Source organism: Mus caroli, unplaced genomic scaffold (assembly GCF_978045245.1).
Source record: "Mus caroli unplaced genomic scaffold, Mus_caroli_1 scaffold_22, whole genome shotgun sequence".
NCBI classification, from domain to species: domain Eukaryota; kingdom Metazoa; phylum Chordata; class Mammalia; order Rodentia; family Muridae; genus Mus; species Mus caroli.
In genome coordinates this window covers 14,658,338-14,682,414 of record NW_028227277.1, presented here as the reverse complement: position 1 = coordinate 14,682,414, position 24,077 = coordinate 14,658,338, and the positions used below count along the sequence as shown (strand labels likewise).

The window sequence follows — 24,077 nt, the reverse complement described above, 5'->3', positions numbered from 1 at the left end:
GTTTTTTCTTTCTAAGTTTCTATCTCTCTCTCTCACTCTCAGTCTCTCTCAGTCTCTCTCACTCTCTATTTCTCGCTCTGACTCTCTCTCCCTCTGTTTATTAATTTTTTTTGAGTTTTTTATATTGGGTTTTTCTTTGTATCTCTTACTGTTTTCCAGCTTTGCGAAATCATTAAAGTTCATTAAAAAAAAAAAAAAAAAAAAAAGAAAACACTAAAAATAAAATAGAAGCCTAAAAAACAAGAAACTCTAATACACTTTTCTAAAACTCTACAAATCCTTTTATAATACCATAGAAATCTAAAATGAATACACATAAAGCTGAAAAATCCCTAAAACGTTTATTCATTCATTTATTTATTTATTTTTAATTAATTTTGTATATTTCATAAATTCTGTCTTTCTCCATATGTTTCCATCTCTGAATCGTTCCCTCTTTCTCCCTTTCCCTCTCTTATTTTCTTTCTTTCTTTCTTTCTTTCTTTCTTTCTGTTTCTTCCTTTCTTCCGAACTTTATCTCTCTGTCTCTCTTTTTCTTTATGTTTTGACTTTATTTGTTTTATTTCTTTTTTTATCTATCAATTTCTCACTCTCCCCTCCTTCCTTCCTTCTTTCCTTCCTTCCTCTCACACTCTCTCACTCTCACTCTTTCAATCTTTTTCTTTATTTCTTTGTTTCTTTCAATATTACTTTCTCTCTATCTCTTAACAGATATAAATATATCGAAATAATCCCATGAATCTGATCTGAACCACAGGACTACATATTAGTGTCACATCCTTTATATAGGAGTATAGACTGAACATAATAATTTGTTTCTATTGAGCAAAATAAAACAAAATGATTGGGTTGCAAAACACTGGGAATTCCACTCCCTTTGGCTGTTACTGAGGCCTTCTTACTTGCTCAGCTCTATGAAATGAACTTTCATGTTGTGATGGTTTGTACATGCTCATCTCAGGGAGTGGCACTATTAGAAGTAGGTGTGGTCTTTTTGGATTAGCTGTGTCACTGTGGATGTTCTGATCTGAACACCCAATTCTGACGTCAATTAAAGCTTAAATTAAAAACCCAAACTTAAATACACTAAAATCTTTAAAAGAAAAAAAATAAAGAAAACACTAAAAATACAATAGAAGCATGTAAATCAGAATGTGTCCCCTCGTAAGTTGGGTCGACCCAATGAATGGCCACACATCCATATGCACTTAAGCGGCAATAATTCAACTTATTGGGCTTTCAAACAAACATAAGTATGAAGTAGATGGGGTTGAATTGATGAGTACATATGGGTATTGGTAAATACTGGGAAATGAAAAGTAGATGTGATCATCCTTCATTGTATTCCTATATGAAATTATCAAAAATAAAGAAAAAGCATTAAAAATGAGTTGTTTGTTTCTAAACACACTAAGTACATAAAGATCATTTTTAATACTTATAAATATGAATTTCTGCCCTTTCCAATTTATAACCCCTATGACAATCCTGAGTGCACTATTTACTTATTCTCATGCATTAAATTATTCTTAATTTTAGTGACATAAGCTCATAATTGCTGTCATGTCCCAAAGCAAGTAGACCAAATCTCTGAGTTCAAGTTTCTGAGTATTCTACTTTTGGCCTTCACAGAGCCTGTTGTTAATCTAATATTTTAATTATAAAGATCCTTCTTTTTGATAGCCCTTTCATGGTAGCCTCTGACTTTTTACAAATTGTTAGGCTGTCTCAATAATTACACACTGAGTTGTTGCTTCTGCCTGTTTTCTGTGTGTCAGACTTGCCACAGAACATGGTAAAACGTGGGTCTTTCTTAGACTTTCACTTCTATGAACAGATAATATGACCAAGGTCCTTAATTTAGTTGGAGCTGCTTACAGTTTCAGAGACTTAGTACATTACATCAAGAAGTGAGCATGGCAGTGTTTGGGCAGTCATGGTTTAGGAGGAGCTGAGAGTTCTACAACTTCATCTGAAGGCTGCTTGCAGAATATTGACTTACAGGCCTCTAGTATAAGGGTCTTAAAGCCTACACCCACAGTGACACAGCTAATCCAAAAAGACCACACCTACTTCTAATAGTGCCACTCCCTGAGATGAGCATGTACAAACCATCACAACATGAAAGTTCATTTCATAGAGCTGAGCAAGTAAGAAGGCCTCAGTAACAGCCAAAGGGAGTGGAATTCCCAGTGTTTTGCAACCCAATTATTTTGTTTTATTTTGCTCAATAGAAACAAATTATTATGTTCAGTCTATACTCCTATATAAAGGATGTGTCACTAATATGTAGTCCTGTGGTCACTGGGACTTATACATGAACCTGTGTATTATATTTAGTAATCATCTTTAATTAAAAAGTATATGCTTATGTTAATTATATTTAATAGATATTTTTGATCACTTACCTCATAGAAGGATAGAAAAAATGTAGAGATACTGAACTATTTGTTAACAATCTAAGGGTTATTGAAGTATTTATTTATGGACAGCACTGTTAAAAACATCATTTGAACTTAGTCACATAACCACTAAACTAATTAAAAATATATGATATTAATACAATTTGCTTAAACATTACCTGATTCAGATGCTTAGATAAAAAGCTTGGAGCACAGATCCCAAACACATAGTCTAATCCTCTACATATCATCCAATTCTTGGCAACAACAAGTAAACCACAAATGTCCCACCCAAGTTTTGCTTCCCATATGCTTGGGACACTGGCAATTAGTGGTTCCTAGATCCTTAGCACACATCCCAAACTTCCTTTGTCATCCTTTAGCTCTGAGTACTGACAGATAAGGAGTCACCAGACCCTGACACTGGGCCTGAATTCCCCAAGATCCAGGTGTGGACCAAGCCACAATGCACAAATGATTGGTTCCCTGTTTCAAATTGCACTCTAAAACTAACTCCAGATGTGGAAGTCAAAGCACAGAAAGAAAGAAAAGAAGAGCAGGAAGATACTATACCTCTCGTAAAAGTTACAAACCACATCATAATGCCCCCAGTGAAAATAACCTTGAAAACCTACCAGAAACATTTTAAATAAATAGTAAATCATGTTCAGATGACAAGAATATATTCCAGGATAATAAAAGGAGTTGATTACTTAGTATTTACCTTTGAAATGTGTTCAACCCAAGTTATAAAGCCTTTAGAGGGGGACCATGGAAGACAAAGTGTTGTAACACTTTTAGGTAGTAAGCTGATTATTTTCAAGTACAACATTGACAGTTTATGGAAAATGTTTTTAAAGCTTATGATCCATGCAGGATTGGAGATATTTAAACTCTCCAGTATTTTATAGGTATAATAATTTCAATAAAAATAGGAAGAGATGAGGTAACACTTCATTTTCTAAATATGAAAGTCAAAGAATATTCTAGGACTTTCTAAAGAAACATGACCCTGGAAATGATAGATGTGACTATCTAGTTCACTTTCATTAAAATAAGGATTACAGAAAATAAATGATCAATCTATTTTTAAATTACCACTATTAGTCTCATATACTTTATGTTAAAATTGCATAGTACATTAAATGGCTATTCAATGAATGTTAGTTTTTATGCTAATTCTTGATAAAACTTACAATAAACATTATATAACATACTGGGATTCTTGATAATATTAATAATATTTATATGTTCTAAAACCTAAATTTATTTAACATTGTATTTTCTTAAAAGTACCACGTTTATTAACATCATAAATTGAAATAAAGTTATGTTAAGATTAATTTGCATCTATACAATTTAACTATGCTCAAAATTCATCTAATTGAATAATAGCATTTTTCGAAAATTATACTCTTATTTTAAATAAGATACTTTTAACTTAGAATACAAAATCAATAATATTTTTTGAAAAACAACAGAAATACTTGTTTTGTAATATAACTAGAGAAATACTTTTTAAAAAACTCGTTCAAATAGACTAATATTATACAAGCAATACAATCTTCAAAACTTGTTAGAAGAAAAATTATATAGGTGTTTAAGTATTTCAGCATGTATTTTGAAAATGGTTTATTGCTTCTCTTGTAAAGTTTATAAAAACTGTAATTGAAATTGTGTAATAAATTTACTTGTCTATTGATCTAGCCAGACACTACTTCACTATAAAAAATCTTCTTTACATTCAGAACCAGACTTCAGCAGCCAGGATAGGAGAATATTGTGGCCAGTCATGTTCAGAATACATGCGAGGAGCCTTATTTGTGCATTGTAATCCTCCTGAGAATTACCCAGATACTCCATTTGATTCTACACCAGGAAAGTATAAGATAATGGAAGCAGTAATAAAAAATTACCCAGATGGGCATAAAGCAGTTCTGCTGCCTGTCCTGGATCTACCACAAAGGCAGAATAGAAGGTTTTTCCTCTCTGCTGTGAACAAGGTGGCAGAAGTTTTAGAACTACCTCTAATGAGAGTATGCAAAGTAAAAACTTTTTATACAATGTATAATCAAAAGCCAGTTTCATGTATGTACTAGTATCTTTGCATGCTTGAGATTCTGAGAGACTGGAGACCCTTCAGAGAATGCTTAGAACAAAAGGTAGATGCACTATACCTGAAAAACTATTCACTGTTATGGAAGGTGAATACTTCAGGATGTGTAAATGCACCAATGATTCAAATAAATGACAACTTCTATGAGGATCTAACAACCAAGGTTATTGAAGATAATACTAATGAACTCAGAACTGGGAAAGTTCCAAAGCGTGGGCCAAGAAGTGTCTGGTTCTATTTTGAGCCAGCTGGAGGCCTTCCTTCTTTGACTGAACCACCCAAACAACCTAGCATTGGTGTAGAAGAAAGACTTTAACTTATATTCACTGTAGAGATGTCACTGGAGAAATAAAATATGAAATTATTTACATTTTTTAAAATCCTCTTTATTTTCCCAGTACTTCCAGTTATGCATTTTGCTTGGTGAATTCTTTTCCTTTAATAATTGGTTTTCATGATCTGCTATGATAGAGTATTATCACCAATTGGTGCTTTAAAAGGAACAGTAGTGAAAGCCATTACACAGTGTCAGAGCATTAGTGATTCACTGATAGACTATAACAGAAAGACCCTGATGGCAGATAAAAATATACAGCTTTTATTTCATGTTATTATTAAGAGCCACTGAATTTAAAATGGGAAAAAAGCCAGCCACATATTACTCATTATAGCTCAAATGAATTAAAGTGTTAATTTTATATTTCTCTAATCACATATTCATTCAATATTGTTCTCATTTGCTGCCTTCCAAGACTGGCATTTATAATTTGACTATTCATCAGAAATATGTAAGGCTTTTACAAGAAAAAAATCCTTTTTCATTGTAAATGAATCTATAAGATAATAATACCTAGTTTCCTGAAACACTTAGACTATAAAGAAAAATTTTTAGATGGTAAAACTTATAAAATTATGTATTAAATTGAAATGAGAATATGGAACCTTGCACAAGGGCATCTTCCTGCAGTAGCAATGAATTTGAGCCATGTGATAAGATCCAGGAGTGATATGATAATTTAGACAAATTAAAGAAGTAGGTTAAAGTCCAGTCCATTTGCTAACAATTGTGAGTAAGGCTGGAAAAGAAATGCAGAAGTTTTCAGGTAGAATACCAGAAGAAGTGTTTTCTTCAGTGTTCTATCTCTGTGAAGAAAAACATTCAAGAGTGATTTGCTTACAGTCCACTGTCGTTATGGAGGGTAGCCTGGTGGCATGCAGACACAGGTGCTGGTGAAGTCACTGAGGATTCTATTACTGGATTCACAGGGACCAGCAAGAATAAGACACTGGCACTGATCTGACAGTCTTTCACCGACAAGGTCATATTTCCTCCTACAAGGCCTCACCTACTAGTACAAGGCCACATCTTCTAATTTCTCTGAAGTAGTGCCATTCCCTTATGACCAAGCACTGGAATACATGAGCCCACAGGTGTCATTCTTTTTATTTTTTTTTTTCGTTTTTTCGAGACAGGTGTCATTCTTATTCAAACCACTGCAGAAAGCAAAATTAGAAATCCACTGAAGTATAATTGTTGCTTTGTTCGTAATTAAAATTATTTTCAGGACACCATGTAAATAGTGAGAGCTATGCTTTATCCAAGTTGAACTGCTCTTGTCTGTAGTTACCATTAATATGACTTTGAATAGTTTATTTTTTGGTATATATTCTTTAGTAATTTAAATATTAAATAGGGTTGGAAGGAAGGCACAGTGAATAAAAGTGCTTGCTGCTAATCCTGGAGTACTGCACTTGATCCTTGGACACTACGATATATACGCTAGAATGGAATCACAAATTTTCCTCTGACTTCTGCATAAGCACAACCCACATGCACTGAATAAAAACGTAAAACTAAATTAATAATTAGTTAAATGTAAAGTTAAATTAATTAACTTACTTTTTAAAGCAGGGCTACGGAGAAGACCCATTAGTGACTCATGCATTATGCTAATTTAGGGTACCAAGTTCTGTTCAGAGCACCCATATCAGACAGTTCACAACATTGGATAAGTACATCTCTAGCTGTTGGGAGTCTTAATTTTGACTTCTAGATCCATTGTCAATATCACCTGCATATATCAACATTCTAACATATATATTTTGTTGAAGCTATGTTTTAATTCTTTACAGACAGAAATAAAGTTTATATTAATGACCCAAAATTATATTGTAGCATAAATTAAGGATACAAATTCTAAGTTAACAGAATGTTGAATTTAGTAATTTCATTAACATATGAGAGAAGTGTTTTCCTAGGACAATGTTCTCTGTTGTATTTAAGTTCTGTTTTAAAGTTGTATAAAAAGTATATATTTTATGTGCCCTTTGTGGACAGGCATTTTGAAACCCATGTACCTATAGTTCACTCATGATATATTTATCTGTAATTTTGTATAAGTGTATGTGTGTGTGTATGTGTGTGTATGTATATATGTATATGTATATGTATATGTATATATATATATATATATAATGCATGTATATGTATATATATATGTATATATAATGTATATCTATATATACGGCATAGAAATATATCATAATTCATTCTCTCTGATTAATAAATTTTATTTTTCATGCTTTATTATATGTGTTTGGGTCGGTTTGCCCACACATGTATCTGGGCATTGTGTGTGTATGTGCTGTTTCTGGATACAACAAGAGGAATCAGATCTCTTTAAACTGGAGTTACAGGAAGTTCTTACTTGCCATATGGGTGTTGGGATTAGAAGAGAGCTCTTGCAGGAGAAGCAATTGCTCTTAACTGCAGAAGCATATCTCCATTCGCAGGAGAGATAACATAGAGTCGTTTCTAGTTAAATGTCTTATAAATAGAGTTGTTAGAAATTCACTCATGGATATTTTTAATTAAAAGGTGGATTTATTATGCATATAATGAAGTCGATTATCATCTTATAAAAATTATAAAACCACATTTTGAAGTGTCTATTGTCTATCAGAAATGCAGGAAGGTTTCAGTTTCTTTATAAAATGTTATTGTTCGAAAGTACAATGTTTTCCTTATCTCAATCTTACAAGTTGATATTTTAAATTACAATAATTTTAAATATAATAATTTATATACTACATACTGATTACCTTTTTAAACATTAAATATGTTTTTAGAGTACAAAATAACTGAGTTTGTTTCACTCATAAAGACAGATTTATTGATTTACAAACACCATTTAGAAGATGTCTACATAATACAGGATAAACTTTTTATTTCAAAATTTGTACCTTCATCTTGTCTGTAAAGATATTTTTTATAAATTAGGTGATTTTTTAAACTTTAATATATAGAACATGATATTTCTTGTAAAATCATTTTAAGTTCACATCAAGGCTTATCCTTTGTCAGGGTTACGTATTTTCTATTTATTTTGTGCTAACAGCCATACCTGACATATACATTCATGTTCTTTAATACATAACTGTCCTCTTGAATGTCAGTAATTCTAATGCTTGTACAATTGTTATATTCATATGATTATTTTGAATTATTTTAAAGTGTAACTTAAATATTTAATAAAGCAATTGTTTTTTAATGGTTCTATACTCTACAAAATTATCTTCAGCATGTAATAGAATGTATATTTTTACAACACAAAACATCCTTTTTTTCATTATTTCTCCAATAATTCAATTCAAAGTGTTGTTTTTCACATTATTTGTTTCCTTTTAAGGGACTGTGATTAGGCACTGAAGTACTTCAGAAAACTTTTGATTCTACCCATGATTTCACAATCTGTTATATGAAATGTATACTGATTGATTCACAGTCTCAGTAGCTTCTGGCTTTCACCGTTTTTGTGCATGTTTAATTACATATTTTAAGAGGATATGTTAACCAGTTGCCAAATTCAGAACCCTTACATAATATAGAAGGACGTTTTTCTTTTTCTTTTCTTTTTTCTTTTTTTTTTCTTTTTTTGAAATAATAGTTTATTTAGTCATTTTAAACTGGTTATACTTAAGCTGCAGTTACACAGTATAGTTTAAAAGCCTGTCATTTGCTACATTATAATGATGTCTTCGAACTTAATTATTCATATACTCATACATTTTATAGTTGAATGAACTTTAAATATTATGTGGTATCAATAGCTTATTTAAATCTAACTAATTGAAAAGAGGATCAAGAGAAGAATCTGCTGTGCTCAAAAATCTTTTTTTCAGATTCTAAGTTTATCACTGATGAAGCTATTTTGCTGGTGTTTGTTATTATGGTGTTATAACAAACATCTACTAATTTAATGAATATGATTGTCTCTGAAATTTTCTCGTGGACAGTAGATTCATTGTTGCTAATTGCCATTTAAGCTTGATTCTGTCCAATCTAGGGTCCCTGCATTATTCTCCCTCTTTATTACCGAAGCTAACAATATCCTTCCAAGAAATCTCAGTGCAACATGGATCACTGAATTTATGCAGAACATTTTATTTCTGCTTGATGTCACTGACATTCTGCAAGATTCCAGTGACCTGTATTAATTCTCCAGAGTAGCCTGTGTGAATGAAGAAATGGCTGTTCATTCAATGCCTCAATTAAACAAACAAACAAACAAACAAACAAACAAAACAAAATACAAAATCTTGTCTCCTTAATTACCTATACACAAAATTTTGGTAGTAGTGAAGATTTCTTATCAATGCACTTCCATTACAGCCCTGGAAACTGTCAAGTTAACCCATCTTCCTGCCGTATTCGAGAATGTTCTAAATTCTGGACTGCACTCCTTGGTACATCAAAAAATTGCTGCTCCTCATAATTAAACAAAGAAGTACAGTTAAATTTTCAATATGTGTTTATATTCCAGTACTCTCCACCTTATTATACAGCTCCCATTTTTATTGCAGTTAGCTATTGCTCTCAGAATTGCTTTTCTGTTTTTTTCTTGTTGTTGTTGTTTCTTCTGAAATACATACTACTTCTCTATATCTCTACATTTTTCTTGTCTTTTTGTATGTTTCCTCAATAAAAGTACCCAAATTCTTAAGAAAAACTGCCATATTTTATTTGTTCCTTCATTCTTAGTATGTTCTGAATTACACCAATTACATACAATAATGATATCTAAAGGGTTGTAGCAAAGTACATTTTAGATGGTAACTACTGTTTACCCTCATCAGTCACTCAAGTCATCCATGATGTAACTCAGTATCTTTTACAATCATATCACCATGTGCTACACACATGATTACCCAGTTCAGAGGGATTGAACAGGTATCTCTGATTTTTAGGAACATTTGGAAGTGTATATTGCAACTTGTGGCAGAGGATGATCCTGGTAATATTTAATTAACTGATACTCTATTAAGGTCTCCACAGTACAATCTGCCAATAGCATCGGAAATGACTTCATTTTTACTTCATTTTGTTTCTGTTGAAGAGCTGAAACAAAAGGATGGACCATCTAGAGACTGCCATATCCGGGGATCCATCCCATAATCAGCCTCCAAACGCTGACACCATTGCATACACTAGCAAGATTTTGATGAAAGGACACAGATATAGCTGTCTCTTGAGAGACTATGCCGGGGCCTAGCAAACACAGAAGTGGATGCTCACAGTCAGCTATTGGATTGATCACAGGGCCCCCAATGAAGGAGCTAGAGAAAGTACCCAAGGAGCTAAAGGGATCTGCAACCCTATAGGCGGAACAATAATATGAACTACCCAGTACCCCCCCGGAGCTCGTGTCTCTACCTGCATGTGTAGCAGAAGATGGCCTAGTGGGCCATCAGTGGAAAGAGAGGCCCATTGGTCGTGCAAACTTTATCTATCTCAGTACAGGGGAACGCCAGGGCCAAGAAGTAGGAGTGAGTGGGTGAGAAAGAGGTGAGGGTGTGGGTGGAGGACTTTTGGGATAGCATTGGAAATGTAAATGAAATAAATACCTAATTAAAAAAAAAAAGAAATCTTCCAATACTTGAAAAGAACAACTTAGTCTTTCTTTTCTCTCTTCTTTCCAAAAAAAGTTATCGTTATACTTTAGAAACTAATAAGCATGTGAAATATATCAGTGTGGATAATAAAAATAAAGACCTCAGAACTGACAAAACATTTCTTAAAGAGATGTACAGTGCTAGAGAATCATGCCAGAGGATGAGGGTGTCATGGAAACTTTTTTGTGTAACTCTTGACCCCTCCCTTACCATCCAAACTCATTACCCAGGAGAGAACCTGATTATAATACATCAACTCTTGAGTTCACACTATAGCACTCTCCATACACACAGAAAACTGAACACAAAATTCAAAGTCAAACACAAATTCGATTTAGAGAAGTTGAAACTTGATTAAAAATTAGAAAATTCAGTAAATATATGTTGCACCTTGGATAAACCACTCCACAATACCCATGCATTTTAGACTTGACTTCCAGTTACAGGTTAGTTGGTAGAGGATGACCTAATAGAAGGCAAAACTACTGAAAGAAATTTATGTCATAGGGAATGCACACATGAAATGATAATGAAACTAAGCTTTTTTCTTTTCTTTTCTTCCAATTTCTGGTTATTTAGAGATGTATAGGGCTCCTCCATCATAGGTTTTTGTCATGGTGCCCTGGGTTACTCTATCTCTGAAACATTAAAACTAGCCAAGGAAACTTTTGAAACCAGTAACAAAAATCAGTCGTTCTTCCATTTAGGTTATCTCTTTGTCTTAGCCACAGAAAGTATATCAGAGGTAGATCAAAGGTGGCTTTACTTCATTTAGTTGACTAGTGATTAAAATTTTATTTTTATTTATTAATTTTTTTAATTTATTTTTTATTAGGTATTTTCCTCGTTTAAATTTTCAATGCTATCCCAAAAGTGCTATCCCACTTCTGTGTTTGCTAGGCCCTGGCATAGTCTCAAAATAGACAGCTATATCTGGGTCCTTTCAGCAAAATCTTGCTAGTGTATGCAATGGTGTCAGCATTTGGAAGCTGATTATGAGATGGATCCCTGCATATGGCAATCACTAGATGGTCCATCCTTTCGTCACAGCTCCAAATTTTGTCTCTGTAACTCCTTCCAAGGGTGTTTTGTCCCCATTTCTAAGAAGGGGCAAAGTGTCCACACTTTGGTCTTCGTTCTTCTTGAGTTTCATGCATTTAGCAAATTGTATCTTATATCTTGGATATCCTAAGTTTCTGGGCTAATATCCACTTATCAGTGAGTACATATTGTGCGAGTTCCTTTGTGATTGTGTTACCTCACTCAGGATGATGCCCTCCAGGTCCATCCATTTGCCTAGGAATTTCATAAATTCATTTTTTTAATAGCTGAGTAGTACTCCATTGTGTAAATGTACAACATTTTCTGTACCCATTCCTCTGTTGAGGGGCATCTGGTTTCTTTCCACCTTATGGCTATTGTAAATAAGGCTGCTATGAACATAGTGGAGCATGTGTCCTTCTTACTGGTTGGGACATCTTCTGGATATATGCCCAGGAGAGGTATTGGGGGATCCTTTGGTAGTACTATGTCCACTTTTCTGAGGAACCACCAGACTGATTTCCAGAGTGGTTGTACAAGCTTGCAACCCCACCAACAATGGAGGAGTGTTCCTCTTTCTCCACATCCTCGCCAGCATCTGCTGTCACCTGAATTTTTGATCTTAGCCATTCTGACTGGTGTGAAGTGGAATCTCAGGGCTGTTTTGATTTGCTTTTCCCTGATGATTAAGGATGTTGAACATTTTTTCAGGTGATTCTCAGCCATTCGGCATTCCTCAGGTGAGAATTCTTTGTTCAGGTCTGAGCCCCATTTTTTAATGGGGTTATTTGATTTTCTGGAGTCCACCTTCTTGAGTTCTTTATATATATTGGATATTAATCCCCTATCCGATTTGGGATAGGTAAAGATCCTTTCCCAATCTGTTGGTGGCCTATTTGTCTTATTGACGGTGTCTTTTGCTTTGCAGAAGCTTTGCAATTTTATGAGGTCCCATTTATCGATTCTCGATCTTACAGCACAAGCCATTGCTGTTCTATTCAGGAATTTTTCCCCTGTACCCGTATCTTCGAGGCTTTTCCCTACTTTCTCCTCTATAAGTTTCAGTGTCTCTGGTTTTATTTGGAGTTCCTTAATCCACTTAGATTTGACCTTAGTACAAGGAGATAGAAATGGATCAATTCGCATTTTTCTACATGATAACCGCCAGTTGTGCCAGCACCATTTGTTGAAAATGTTGTCTTTTTTCCACTGGATGGTTTTAGCTCCCTTGTGCAAGATCAAGTGACCATAGGAGTGTTGGTTCATCTCTGGGTTTTCAATTCTGTTCCATTGGTCTACTTTTCTGTCACAATACCAATACCATGCAGTTTTTATCACAATTGCTCTGTAGTACAGCTTTAGGTCCGGCATGGTGATTCCACCAGAGGTACTTTTATCCGTGAGAAGAGTTTTTGCTATCCTAGGTTTTTTGTTATTCCAGATGAATTTGCAGATTGCACTTTCTAATTCGTTGAAGAATTGAGTTGGAATTTTGATGGGTATTGCATTGAATCTGTAGATTGCTTTTGGCAAGATAGCCAATAAAATTTTATTTTATTCCAAGAAATTCATTTTGAATTTGTGTATTTAAGATTGTAAAAATGGGCCAGAGCTATTATATAAAAGGTTCATGATTTTTAGTATTAAACGTTTAATTCAATTTGATTTAATTATGTATTCCCACCCACTTCCAAAAAAATCATATAGAGAGAACTCTGTAAAGTTTCCTGTCTAAATTTTCCCATTGGTTATTGTTTGGCAGCACTAAGGTTATAGTAGTGTAAGGAAGTTATTTACCCTTCTGCAATTCATCAATGTTAGATAGATTTCTCCTGTTTCATTTGAGGTCATTCATGCATTTAATATGTGTGTACATAATTTAGGGTATATACACACACATACATATATACACACTCATACACACAAACACACACCCACATACACACACTCATACACACACACATACACACACACACACACACACACATACACACATACACACATATTCACATATTTAGATTCATATGGCCACTACAACAGAGAGGACTAAAAAGAACTCTTAATTATAAGAATTGCTTGCATATCCTTGCCAACTGTATTAATTTTCAGACAACTTTCTCATTTTTAATTCAGAGCAAAACCGATAGTGTTTCTTTCTTCTTAGAGTTGGAATTTAAAGAATGTTATAGAAATGGACTGTTCTAGTATGTGATGTTTAGTTACTGCTTTTTCATCCAGTGTAATTCCTTAGAGACTCATCTCAGTGGCAGAGAACTTCTCTTTCATAGTATTGGTATGAGCATGAGAGACTTCTTAACTAAACTTAAGTAAATCAAATGATAATCTCTTTTTTACCAGATATGCTTAATAGAAAATGAGCAAAGCAAACTACAGCAAGTTTACTCTGGACATAAATTTTTATTCTTTCCTGAGTATTTATGTATACATCCTTTTAAATGCCCAGAAAATATTTTATACCAACTTTTTATTTATATTTTTGTTGCATTAAAATTGGTATTTGCAAAATGAGAATGTTTAAACTTTGAGGAGGTTTGAATTAATCAATTAATTGATTAATTACCAGTCCAATATTAGTAATTCATTTAGTATCATTTAAACACTTTGCTGACCTTAGATGCTTAAATATTTTCTATTTGTAAAAGTTTTATAAGATCTAAAGTATAACCATTTGAGGTAATTCCTATAGTGAATGGTGGTGTAATTTAACTTTCTATTTATGCTTGTTAATGCTGAAGCAACATTTATTGCCTTTTCTTGGCTGCATTTCTCCAACTTGCAAAGCAGTCAAGTGATCATAAATGGGTTTATACTACTGAATTACTCTCTTCTCAATCTCTGTTGTCTTTATCTTGACTTTAGTTTCACAGAAGCCTTAGGATTAGCAAGAGTGATTCTTGTCACTGTACTCTTATTTTCCATGACGATTTCAGTTATTTTATTGCCTATGACTTTACACATGGATTATAGAATAAGCTTATCTAAGCTTATCGGTATTTACACAAAACATTTGAGTTAATTGGCAGGAACCCCATTAGGAGTCTAACTCAGTGAGTGACAGTTACTATGGGGAGACTTCAATAAAAGGCTAAGATGCATTTTTCAATTTATAAAGAACATACCATATTTTTATTACTTTCATGAGCATTTTATCGTTTTTTGCTTCCAATAATGTTCTATACATATTTTAAAGTCATTAAACATTTTTGTTTATTTTGAGATACTAGTAAATATATCTGATCTAAGATTATTAACTTGTTCTTAATTTTAAAATTTAATTATTGTTAATGTATTTTGGATTTTATAACCTTTCCAAACCAAATTATTAGTTCTAGAAGTGTTTGTTGGGGAACTGAATTACAGTATTGACTATCATGTCTTTTTTAAAAACAGACATGGGTATTGTTTCTTTGCTAATCTAAGAGCTCTTATGTGTGTATATATATTTGCTTCTTTATTACTGTTTGCCTGTAGTAGTCTGTTTTTTTTAATCTTTTTTTACAGTCCAGACTTTATTACCCTCCAGTTCCACCCTCTGACTTTTCCACATCCTTTACCTAATTCCCACCCCCCCATCCCACTAAAACCCCTCTCTCTGCTCCAAGAGGATGTCCCCAACCCATCTTTCCATGAGCCCTCTACTCCGTGGGGCCCCAAGTCTCTCCAGGCTTAGGTGCATCTTCTCTGAATAAGTACAAACTGGCAATATTCTGATGTATGTGTTCAGAGCCTCATATCAGCTGGTGTATGCTGCCTGGTTGGTAACTTAGTATCTGAGAAGTCTTAGGCGTGCAGATTAGTTGAGACTCTGGTCTTCTATGGGATCACCCTCTTACTCAGCTTCTTCCAGCTTTCCACCAATTCAACCACAGTTGTCACCAGCTTCTGTCCATTTGTTTGGGTGTAAATATCTGCATCTGAGTCTTTCAGCTGATTGTTTAGCCTTTTGAAGGTCAGTTATGATATGCTCCTGTTTATAAGCACACCATAGCATCAGTAATACTTTCAGGCCTTGGGACCTCCCCCTGAGCTGGATCACAATTTGTGCCTGTGTCTGGTCCTCCTTTTCCTCAGGTTCTTCTCCATTTGTGTTCCTACAGTTCTTTTAGACAGGAACAATTCTAGGTCAGGTTTTTTTGACTGTGGAATGACAAACCCATCCCTCCATATAATACATGGTCTTTTACTGTAGGTGGACTCTAAAAGTTTTCTCTCCTCACTGTAGAGCATTTCATCTAAGGTCCCTCCCTCTGAGTCCTGAGCATCTCTCACCTCCCAGGTTTCTGATACATTCTAAAGGGTCCCCCACTTCCTAACTCCCAAAGTTGCCTGTTTTGATATTTTCTGCTGGCCCTCATGGCTTTAGTCCCCTTCCCTCTCTTAATACCTGTTTATGTTCCCTCTTCCCCTCTCTGTTGGCTTTCCCACTCAGGTCCCCCCCTCTATCCTCACCTTCTATGATTGCTTTTTTTTTTTTTTAGATGACACATAAACGATTTATTGATAGATTTAGACCGATAGATACATGCAATAGAGATAAGAAAATAATCACATAACTAATTGCTTTTTGTATCAATTCCCTTTATTAGCCCACCATCTGCATTTTTCTTCAGAAGCCCTCTTGTATCTTAGTCTGCATCCTATCAGAAGAAACACATCTATAAAGCAATCTCAAAACATTTTTGGTGGAAATGAAACCTTACAACCCTAACTGACATTGCAAATCTCCACATATTTCATTGTGGACTCTTTCCCTGCATTTTTTTTTAATTTGGTAAAATAATTTGGTAAATTAATTACAAAATTTAATTTTGTAAATTCCTCATTTACATTTCTAGTGCTATCCAAAAAGTGGGATTGAGGAATTGTTACTTGCACCTTCGTCCTTTTTACCTTCTTGAGTTCTGTGGATTGTATCCTGGGCATTCTGTATGTTTTTGGCTAATATCCATTTATTAGTGAGTTCATACCATGCATATCATTTTGTGTCTGAGTTACCTCATTCAGGATGATACTATCTAGATCCATGCATTTGTCTGCAAAATTCATGATATTCTCATTCTTAATAGTTGAATAGTATTTCATTTTATAAATGGATAACATTTTCTGCATCCATTCTTTCTTCTAAGACATGGTACACTGAATCTAGAAGAAGAGAAAGTGCTAAAGTGCCTCATACTCATTGGCAAAGGGGGATATTTCCTAAACAGAACTCCAATGGCTCAGGCTCTAAGATCATGAGTTGATAAGTGGGACCTCATGAAACTGCAAAGCTTCTGTAAGGCAAAGGATATAGGGAACAGGGCAAATCAGTAACCTACAGATTGGGAAAAAGTCTTCACTAACCCCATATCAGATAGAGGGTTAGTATTCAAAATATATAATTAACTCAAGGAGCTAACTAACAACAAACCAAACAACTCAACCCAATTTAAAAAAAAAATACAGGATATAGAACAAAACAGAGAATTTACAACAGAAGAATCTTGAATGACTGAGAAGCATTTAAAGAAATGTTCAAAATCTTTAGTCATCAGAGAATTGGAAATCAAAACGACCCTGACTTTCCACCTTACACAAACCAATATCTCAAGTATCTATATCTCAATATCTATAACACATGTTGGTTATGATGTGGAGAAAGAGGAACACACACTTCCATTGCTGGTGGGATTACAAACTGGTAAAATCACTCTGGAAATCAATATGGAGGTTCCTCAGATAATTGGAAATAAATCTACCTGAAGTCTCAGCTTTTCCACTCTTGTGTGTATGCCAAAAGGTGTACCACCATGCTACAGGAGCACATGTTCCACTATCTTCATAGAAGCCTTATTTGTTATAGCCAGAAGCTGGAAAAAACCCAGATGTTCTAATCTATTAGCTTCAAATTCAGGTTTACAGTTTTGAGTGACTAGATGAATTATGTAATGAGAATTGGCATTTTACTTTATTACTAATATTTGGGAAAGGACTTTTCCTTTATTTTAGAAATGACGTTAGCTAAAAGTTTTCTTCTTTCATCAAATACATTTTATTAAGTGGAAATAGCTCTGCTCCATCTTCAAGTAGCCAAGTACTTTTACTTTGAAGAAGAGCTGGTTTTTCAGATGTCCTGCTATGGAAACTGTTAACATCACATGGTTTGGTTCCTTAGAATATTCACCTGGGAAATTACATTTGCGTCTCATTTTTAGGGAAGAATTGTATTACTTGAAAGTGAGTATCCTTTTTTATATATACTGATAGAGTCTGTTTGCTAATATTGCGGGGGAAATTTTTTCGTTTATGAGAGACATTGGTCTCTAATTACTTTGCTACTTTTTCTGGCCTCTGGATTTTATTGATATTTGAGTTTACACTGAATTTATAGAACTTTCCTCCCTCCCTCCCTCCCTCCCTCCCTCCCTCCCTCCCTCCCTCCCTCCCTCCCTCCCTCCCTCCCTCCCTCCCTCCCTCCCTCCCTCCCTCTCTCTCTCTCTCTCTCTCTCTCTCTCTCTCTCTCTCTCTCTCTCTCTCTCTCTCTTTCTGTGTGTGTGTGTGTAAGAATCTATACAGTTATTAGTGGTGACCAAGACTTTTCTGGGGAAGTTGCACGAGGGTAATGCAAATGGTTCTCCTTATGGCAAAGCATGAGGACTTGGTTTCCCACAAGACCTGTGTGGATTTTTGTACAAAATATCCTGGCCTTTCCAGAGGGAATACTTGGTCTGCTTTTGTCTTGTGTTTCCATTCCCATTGTTTTGGCTTTGCTATTAGCATTTTTCTTTCACTTTGTCTGTGATAGATGTTTCCCCAGATTCGGAAAAAGAAAGCTCCGACTGTGATTCATTCTTATTTGTCTCTGAGGATTGTATGAATGGAGCATATCACTAATCTTATGTTTGTTAATCATGATAATGTGGTTGAGTCAACACTGGGGCATGATCTGGGTACATTAGCTAATTTACAATGTTCTCTCCGGATTTGAACTTGGTTCTGACAGCAATTTGCACACATAACAGCTAGATGATTATCAAAAAAGTAAGAAAGACTTGCTGGCTCTTTGATTCCAAGACTTATCAGGAACATTCAGAGTTCAGCCAAGCAAGAGGAGCAATTAACTCAGGTTACTAATTTGCTGAAATGCTTTGGCCTTAGAGGAATTGGGTCTTATGATTAGAATATGGGAAGACACTATTTATCAATAATTAAATTAGAATTTACTTGGCATATAGTCAATCACCTCTCTATACTGTACCCAAAATTGTTATCAACCCAGGTCACTTGGTTATGTACCAATGTGCTGGGTTTGATATTAACTGCTTGATGAGGATGTATTTCCTCTCTCCTGATACAGATCATGGGTTGACAGAAAACCATAAGGTATTGAGAAGAAAGAAGGGAAAACATACAGTATGCACATTGTTGTTAAAACTAGAAAGTTCTTAAAAGAGATTGTATGTGAGAAAATGAGGAAATAAAGGTAAAACTTTTCCAACTGTGAAAAAATAAATGTATAAATAAAGATAACCTGAGCTGACTCAATGCCAGAGTGTATGAACTGCACTTCTCCAAGTCTTCTTTCAAAGATTCCACATGACCTTTTTTGATTTCAAACATAGCTGAAGTTAGAATTAGCCAACTTATTACATATTCTTAAAGATGGAGATTGTTTTAGGATTTCTTAAGTTACAAGTTGAATTTCATTAATGCTTACCTGGCTATTCACCTTGATTTTTTCATATTTACTTAGGTCTAGTAGGTTGTTATATTTTGTCAGTCTAGGTAGAGGTTTAGAAATTTAAATGTCTTCTTATGGACATAGTTTTAATTCTAATTTCCATTCTTATTTTCATATATAATGATCTTATGGTCATTGTCCTTCATCATTATTTCATTATTTTCCTTTGATTTCATTTGGACTTCATTTCATAATGTGTTTTTTAAGGAGTCTTTGTAGTATTTATTTAAAACTGTGCCATATTTGCTTGGTTGGAGATTGTCTTAGTTAAGGTTTTACTGCAGGGAACAGACACCATCAGCAAGACAACTCTTATAAAGGGCAACAATTAATTGGGGCTAGCTTACAGGTTCAGAGGTTCAGTCTATTATCATCAAGGCATGGCAGTATCAGGCAGGCATGGGGCTGGAGGAGCTGAGAGTTCCACCGCCTGTTCTGAAAGCACCTAGGAGAAGACTGGCTTCTAGGCATCTAGGACAAGGGTCTTAAAGCCCATGCCCACAGTGACATACCTACTCCAACAAGGCCACACCTACTCTAACAAGGCCACAACTCCTAATACTGCCACTCCCTAGGCCAAGCATATTCAAACGACCACAGAGTTGTAGATCAGTTTATCAGTGTTGCCCACAACTGATGTGATACTGCCTATAACCCCAGCATTCAGATTACAGAGGGGCTATGATGAGCTTAAGTATGTTTTGTTCTACAAGAAAATTGAGGTGAGCCTAAACTTCATTAGATCATGTATGTAAAACAAAAATATCCATCTCCTAGTTCTTTGAGCTGGGAATCTTTGTTTTTCTCTATTCCTATTAACTTTAGATTTGGTCTTTTCATTGTGTCCTGAATTGTCTTGATGTTTTGGATTAGGAGTTTTTTATGTTTTGAATTTTCTTTGACAGTTATGCCAATCTCTTCTACTGTATCTTCTACACCTGAGATTCTCTAGTCTATCTCTTGTCTTCTGTGTGTAATACTTACATCTGTAATTCCTGACCTCTTTTCTAGGTTTCCAATTCTAGGTTTGCTTCCATTTGAGTTTTCTTGATTGTTTCTATTTCTACCCTTAGGTCTTAGATTGCTTTATTCAATTTCTTCACCTGTTTGCCTGTGTTTTCCTGTATTTCTTTCAGTGAGTTATTGGGATTCTCCTTAAAGGACTCTATTACCTTCATTGGACAGGATTTTAGGGCAGATCCTTGATTTTCAGGTGTGTTGGTGTATTCAGGGCTTGTATGGTGGGAGAACTGGATTCTGATGATTCTCATGTGTTTTGGCTTCTGTTGCTTATGGTCTTGAGCTCACCATCTGGTTATCCCTGGTGTTTGTTGGTCTGGATGAGGGTATGGAGTCTGCCTCTTTTGTACCTGGTTGCTTCAGGTGCCCTGGTAGGCCTGTGGCCCTGGCTGTAACTGACCACCTGTGGGGCCTTCCGACTGGACGCTCTTCACAGAGGCAGAAAAACTGCTGATCTGTTGCCCTGGCTGCAATAACAAACTACAACTTTGTTAATCTTGTACTTATTTTTTCCCTGATATTTATCTAGAGGTGCTACTAATTGCTTGAAGAAAAAAAAAATGCTCAAATTCTTGGCTACCCTTGTCATGTTTTGATGTTCAGTTGTATCAGAAAGCATTTTATTTATGTAAACTCTTGATTGTTTAGAACATATTGAAGATTATACTTCTAATGGGTAATATAGTTTCTTTTTTATGGCCAATAGTGATTTATTTGTCTCTGATTATTTTGTTTTCTCTAGTATTTATGTTACATGATACTGGTACCTAAACTCATTTTTTAAAAATTCTTTTCTTTGTATTTGTTCATGGAAGAAGGCATTGATACTAGAACCACTTGCATGCTAGTAAATTGATCTACCATTGATCTATATTGCCAGCCCCCTTGCTCTATTTACATCTATGTCAATATAGAATATTTTTCCCTAATCCTCTAAATTTCAACCAGTCAAAATGACAAAATTTGATTGAGTTCATTTATAACAGAATATATCTAATTTACACTGTTTTTCTGCTCAGAATCTCAGAAATTTTACTGTTGTCTTTAGATGACATACATACAAGGGACCTATCACTAATAATATCTAATATTTTATTATATTCATGTTTCCTATTGTATGTGTTATCACTTTTATTTCTGTTCTTGTTTTGTTTATTTGTTGAGTTTTTGTTCTTTCTTTGCAGTTACACCCTTTTAAAAACACTTATTAGATTTTAAAGATTTTGCATGTATCATTTTTCAGATTGTTTCACATATTAAAATGTACATTTGCTTATAATAACTTATTCTCCACTATGAATAATTGTAGAATTCTCCTTTCCATCTCTCCTCATTTTCCCCAAATTTTAAGATTTTTAAACTAGATAGTACTATGAATTTTATGATAATAATATATGAATCACTTGTAATGAATAATAGTCTCTTTTATGAGTAACATTATCTTTCTATTGTTTTTATTTCAATTTCTCCTAGAATAATATAGTTTAGTCTCTTATTCTTTGCCTGAGAAAGACTTAACAAACATCACAGTTTTGTTGTATATGGATGTTGTTGATTGTTTGTGTTTATCTTTCAAAACAGGGAAAGTTTCTCCCATTCTTTCCTTCTGATTTTGATCATTTCCAAAGAGAAATTCATTACATTCTTCTAAAAGTAAATAATAATTTATACTAGAATCCTTTAATGATTTTTTCTCCCTTTCTTGGTATAATTAACTATGTTATGACTAGCCGTATACTTTCATAAATTTCTGGCATGGTACATTCTCATTATTTTTAAACCTTCAGCTTTCTGTCTTTTGCCATATTTGTGTAGTGTTCAGTCTTCATTTATGCAATAATGAATAAATAGTCTCCATACTCTCTTAGTCCCCTCTCTATGAGACTGTGATGTTAGGAACATGTGAGTTTTTGATTCATTGTTTAACCTTTAATTCTTGTCTACAGTTTCATGAAGCTTTTCATTGTCTATTTTCATTGATTATTTCATTTTATAATTCTTTTCTTCACAGTGTATTGATCTCTCTGACTTCATCTTTCTGATTATGTACAATATGCCTGTCACTACTCTGTTAAGCCAGTCTACTGGCCATTTGGTAGTTCTGTCACTTTTTCAGTTCTATATACTTATTTTGTTTGACTGCCTTTTTGACTTATTTATTAGTTTGATCATTTCCTGTTCTGCCTTATTTTTAGCAGCTGGAATGCTCTCACAAAACCTTTTTGTTAGGACCTTGAAGAAATGGACTCCTATGGCTTGATTCCCATTCTGAGGACTGCTCTTTTGAAATCTAGGACCTATATATTCTTTTTCTACACCGCAAGACAATGCATAACTACCACTGCCTTGGTCTTCTTCGTTCAAAGTTAACCTTAGTTTATATTGCTCATGCAGCATTTTAGAATTTTATTAGAATGTCATTCACTTACACTGTCCACAGTATTTAGATCGATCATTTAAAGGAATTGTGGGGAATAGGCCTAATTTTCTTATTTGTATAAAAACTCATTTATAATAAAATACAACATATAAAAAAAAGGCAGGGATTTCTTATAGTGGCTACAGAGTTGAGTAAGAAGAAAAAAAGTTTCATTTTCTCCATGAAGGACTTTATGAACTAGACTCATAAGGAAAATATCTTTGGGTCATATCAAGTCACATGGACTACTGTAGGCAATAGTACAAGCATATCACAGTATTATCCCAGAGAAACAAGAAGGTAGAATCAGCTCTGATTATTACATAAAACTTTTAATGCTTAACAAATCTTCCTTTTACAGGTAAAATTATTAATTATATTTGATATCTGAGACATGAAAGAATAGTGTTTTAGACGTTTTTATAAGTCTTGATTTTCTTGTGTTTTGCAAATTGTATCTTGTATCTTGGATATTCTAAGTTTTTATAGTTGTTGTTTGTTTTGGGACTTCTAGTGTATTTTTAGAAGCTGTTGGTAGGAGTTCCTCTATGAAGGTAGTGAATCTGTGGGATTTCCTTGATTCAACAGGCCACGTGTGGAGCATTCTTTGTTGAGAATTTCTCTATTCTATTGGTCTTTGGGTAAGTCTATGAGACATTTCCTTGGTTAATGATTAATATGTGAGGGACCATCACTGTGGGTAATCTCATCAGTAGTCGGGTAAAAAAGTCGTCTACACATATAAAAAGGAGGCTTTTAGGCTGTATTTTAAAAAAGTAGCTGAGCAAGCCATGGGACAGATGGTGGTGTAAATAAAAATGTCCCCTATAGACTCATATATATGAATATTAGGTCACCGGAAAGTGGCAGTGAGTTTAAATACTAGAATGAATATGAGAATGTGTGGTTTCAAAGGAGGAAGTGGATGTGTCAACAAGGTGGGGCTTTGAGTTTTCAAGAACCCATATAATGTTTGAAATGTTAGTCATGGGTCTTTGATGAAGACTTTGGTCAGCAGTACAATGCTCATAGATAGTACAATATACACTCTGAAAAGTGAATGGTCCCTGTGGGCTTTAATCAATGAGTCTATCGATTGACGGTTGTTTATGCAAGGGGTGAGAATCTCGGTAAGGTCTTTTGGAACTACTCTTGGAAGTTTTTATTATCTTATTCCCTTCCTGTGTTTATTAAGGAATTTATAGGTTTTTTTAATTGATTTTCAGTTCTTATTAGGCTTTAGTTTATTTTTTAGCGTTTTACTGTTTTGCTACTTATATCCATTTTCTATGAATTTCATTATATTTTATATTATATTTTACTTTCCAATTATCTTAATAATTCCTCCCCTACGAGAACGAGACTGATTTCAACAAAACTTTTCCT

The 24,077-nt window shown here is 34.2% G+C and overlaps 1 pseudogene; it reads left to right on the top strand.

Moving 5' to 3' along the window:
* Window positions 1–4,834, top strand: part of LOC147000071 (NADH dehydrogenase [ubiquinone] flavoprotein 2, mitochondrial pseudogene) — a 6,815-nt pseudogene extending 1,981 nt beyond the window's left edge.
* The last annotated feature ends 19,243 nt before the right edge of the window (window positions 4,835–24,077 follow it).